General features: G+C 34.4%; 1 protein-coding gene across 1 annotated transcript in view; it reads left to right on the top strand.

Moving 5' to 3' along the window:
* LOC103511308 (dachshund homolog 2-like) overlaps positions 1–4,832 on the top strand; it is a gene marked incomplete at its 3' end in the record, with an annotated part of 111,573 nt that overhangs the window by 103,176 nt on the left and 3,565 nt on the right. The window lies entirely within an intron of this gene.

Below are 4,832 nucleotides of genomic sequence, written 5' to 3'. Positions count from 1 at the left end.
TAAATATATTAATTTATATTAGTTAAACCGATTTCCTAATAATAAAACAAACTACTTTATTACCGACTCTTGCATTTACTTCACAATTAATCTTAAACATCATGAAATGTAATAAATAGGTGCCGATAATCAACCTGGACATTACTCACAGCGAGGGGCCAGCCACTGTCCTCTGTGAGGCGATTACGTCTGCACGCAATAACATATCAAACTCAATTAATATCCTCCTGCACGGGAGTTGAACTGCAATCGGACATGTAAATAGTTTTTATTTTATTGGCCAGAATGGTAATTATTATTGATCTAAGATTATGATTGTTTTCAACTCCGCTCTTCAGGACTTTGAACCGAACCTTGTCGTGCAGTAGAACTTATACTAAAACTACTTCTTATTCCTAAACGTCTCTGGAATCTGACAGAGATCATCTCGGAGTAATTCTCTATCGCAACTTTGCGCAACCATTATCAAACTTTTTGACAGAATAAGTACTAACCAAACTGATTCCTTCCTTTGTTTCAGATTACGAGAAGAGAGAGGAGAGGCTGAAAGAGCACTAACTTTAGACCAAAAAGCAAGAGATTTAAGTTCCCATAACGGTGAGTTTTACTATAAAGCACCTTAAGGAGGAGTAAGGATTTTAAGTAAAACAAACACGGCGGGCATTTAGAGGGAGAGGGGGCACAATTGGTAAAGCACCCATACTTTCGAAACGTGTCACATTTACAAAGGTTGGTACCTAATAGTCAGATAATAACACCATTTGATATTAATCGAGTCCTAAACTAAACGATATTCTGCGTCACTGATTCACAAGACACTAAACTTTTACTTTGATCTTCATGTGGGGTCTGCACACTTTTCGAGTCAAATGGTAATCACCATGCTAATCTGGCGCTGTCTATTTGCAGGCTCGTCCAACGGGCATAGTCCTGTATTAAACTTATCCAAAGGCGGAGGCGATCATTCGGGCAGTGAGGCGGGACACACGGGGCCGGAAGATGAAGGAGATGAAGAGGAGAATGTGACGGACGTGGATGACGAAATGGAGGAGAAACACCATCCAGGTGAGTGGAGGATACGTCATATCTGACATTCAGTATCCATACGTCGCGCGTCGTCATCAGGGTGTCTACCAGGCTGGAATACTGGGAAAAGTCAGGGAATTTCATGGAGACTGGAAAAGTCAGGGAATTTTATTTTTCCATTTTGGTAGACACCCTGGTCGTGTATGGATACTGATGAATATCAATAAAATCTTATTCCACTGAAAATCTTGAATGATCTCATTGATATCGGCTTTGAGTTATGATTGTGTCGATGTAGATATTTTTCTTCTTACTTATATCTCCAAGCACTTTGGATTTAGACTACATGGAAGAAAGTGATGCATTTGATTGTACAAGTCCAATCAGTTTTTAATAGTAAATCAAGAGTTTTTATTATTTTATTAAGATTTTTTTGATCGGTACATGTTGTAGTAAGTATACTGTGGACCTAGCCCAAAATGTTGAAATATAGTTTTTAGACCTGAAACACGAACAATGGCAAACGTATAGTGACTTGAACTTTTTTTACGAGAAAAAGAGTGGTATTGTTGCTGCTGCAATTATTGAAAAACATGGGTTTGAAAACACCACCACGTCCAGGGAACATTACCATAAAAACAAGACAAAATAAACATATTGAAAACAGAAAAAAAAGAATCGAGAGAAGTAAAAATTGCTGCAAGCTATATTCACAAACAATTTTATTGCAAAAAAAAAAAAAAACTTCTCATTTTGTTCTATCCTTCTTCATTTATTTGACTCAAGGGCGCTTATGTCTGATTATAGGTTCTGAAATATGATTTGTGTTGACAATTTGATTACATAATTGTCTTTCCGTCTCAAAATTCTTCACGTAGTATTGTTTCCATGTTAAGGAAAGTTTAAAAAACAAAATGTTTTTTTTTCCTTTATTTAAATGTGCCTGTGTAATTATTGGAGACAGAGCAGAAGTACCTATGTGTTGTGAAGTTCTCTACAAACTTTTGTGTTGACAATTTGATTACATAATTGTCTTTCCGTCTCAAAATTCTTCACGTAGTATTGTTTCCATGTTAAGGAAAGTTTAAAAACAAAATGATTTTTTTCATTTATTTAAATGTGCCTGTGTAATTATTGGAGACAGAGCAGAAGTATGTGTTGTGAAGTTCTCTACAAACGTAAGAAGGTAATATTTATTTTTATTGACTTAAAACATACCTACCTCTATGACTGCAGGTATTATTCCGAAAATAATGTAAAAATGGGTTTTCCTTTATTTAAATGTGCCTGTGTAATTATTGGAGACAGAGCAGAAGTATGTGTTGTGAAGTTCTCTACAAACGTAAGAAGGTAATGTTTATTTTTATTGACTTAAAACATACCTCTATGACTGCAGGTATTATTCCGAAAATAATGTAAAAATGGGTACACCTACATACATATTTTAACAAAAGAAAGAATTAAGAAGGCATTTATTTAATTATAAACACCCAGTCAGCTTTCAAGTGTAGCTATGGGAATTTAGCTTTTGGTATGAAAATGTATACAGGGACTGTGAATATTTGAGCTGAAATTCCATTATGGCAGTGGAAAGTTCAACATTTGTAATGAATCCCCTCAGTATACCTACATACCTGCATATCAATAATTGTCTGTAAAATAATAAAAATAAAAAAAAAACGTGATATAGGTACCTACCTATGAGAAACCAACACAAATCAAATGGAAATCTAAATGCACTGTTGTGGCATTAAAAATATAATACCTGCCTGTCAAGAAGTCACAATATCATTTCACGTTTAAACATTTCTGAGCTGAGGAAAAAAATACTGACCGAGGCCTAAATATATATAAAAAAAAAACGTGATATAGGTACCTACCTATGAGAAACCAACACAAATCAAATGGAAATCTAAATGCACTGTTGTGGAATTAAAAATATAATACCTGCCTGTCAAGAAGTCACAATATCATTTCAAGTTTAAACATTTCTGAGCTGAGGAAAAAAATACTGACCGAGGCCAGTGAAGTTCCAAGTCAATACTGGAATCCTAGACAATGGTAACATAGCTTATGACCTTGGTGTGGTGAATAGTTTATTTCCAAAGTTTATATTGCTTTTGAAATGGAATAATCGAGCCATCTGTTGAAACAACTCACCACACACTCACACCGAAAGTCCAAATTCACCGAGGCCAGTGAAGTTCCAAGTCAATACTGGAATCCTAGACAATGGTAACATAGCTTATGGCCTTGGTGTGGTGAATAGTTTATTTCCAAAGTTTATATTGCTTTTGAAATGGAATAATCGAGCCTTCTGTTGAAACAACTCACCACACACTCACACCGAAAGTCCAAATTTAATAGTGTTGGGAATTTCGAGCTACAGACATTTCTCCTGTCAAATGTTACAATAACATTGAAACTGCTTCATATTATCACCCTGTACAAAGGTATTTTAAATCCTCAGCAGGAATAAATCAGATGCAGGTTTGCAGGATTTTGATGAAAATTAAAACTCAATGCTATGAAACATAAATAAGAATTTGCATAAGACATCACTACAAGAAGATGACAGTGACTTTGAAATGCAACTCCGAGTTTCGTATTTATTAATATTTAAAACTAATCAAATTTATACTTCTTATTAAAGATTGGCACAAAACAAACTTCTTCTGTCTGGGTGATTTCTTCAGCTTCACACACTCATATTGTAAGTTACCAAAAGGTTGTACGAAACTGAATTTTCACTTGAACCGAATCGAATGTCTTTTGAAAATGGAAGCACGCGACATAAATAGACAAAAAACTTAAATTGTATCAAAGAACCTTTAGTATGAGTAGTATCATAAACATAAACATAATTAGGTGTACATTATCTATATATTATAGGTTTATAGGTAGTGTTAGATTTATAAAAGTAGTAGGTACCTATTATGAACATACACATAATTATAAGTAGTGTTATAAGAAGTATTATAAACATAGACATTCCATTAAGAGCGCTAGCATAGCCTATGCGAGGAGCACATAAACAAAAGTTCAAACTGGAGGAAGTATTACATTGAAACGCTTGACACCAGACGTATGGAGCCTGTTTGTAATGAAAAACTATGCTGGTAATTATTGCACGGTATTACAATGTAAGAAGCGGGAGCAATTAAAAACTATTTTCTGACTTTTAAATACACATGATGTACCTACATGAGATGCTCGTCTACAGGGTTTTCCATTTCTAATAAAATAAAAGTGTCCCATTGGTATAGGTATGTGTTCCAACGTCAACATTTTCCTTTGGCCTTTCTAGATCCCTTTGGCCTCGTTGGATCAGCATGAAGCAGATTGGTGCTGATCTATCAAGTATGATGACAAAGGATAACTCCGTTGGAAAAGGAATAGAAGAAAAACCCACACAAGTGACAATAATTGCTGATTTCGGGTCATAACTCAGAAGGTTGTATAAGATAAACATAAGAGTCGGAATTACTTTTTTATTTATTCGCTCATTGAAATAACATCGATTTGTAATTATTTCATTGATGGAATTTATGATCTTTTAAATGTAGACCGTCACAAGTTACTCAATATGTTATTTGAATAACTTTAACATTGCTTTAGTATCGTGCCAAACTGAAAGATACTGTTCATGCTTACTTAAGAGCAACTGAAAATGTTAAATTCCTTGTGTTTCCCTGTTAATATTTTCTCAACTTTCTTTTCTAGTATGAAACTTATAAACAACATGCTTGACATAAAACGCTATGTGTAGCTTGCGGCATTTTATTTTTGGCTCTATTGATAACATT

This window comes from Diaphorina citri, unplaced genomic scaffold (genome assembly GCF_000475195.1).
Source record: "Diaphorina citri unplaced genomic scaffold, Diaci psyllid genome assembly version 1.1 scaffold699, whole genome shotgun sequence".
NCBI classification, from domain to species: Eukaryota; Metazoa; Arthropoda; class Insecta; order Hemiptera; family Psyllidae; genus Diaphorina; species Diaphorina citri.
This window is presented reverse-complemented; position numbering and strand designations above follow the sequence as displayed.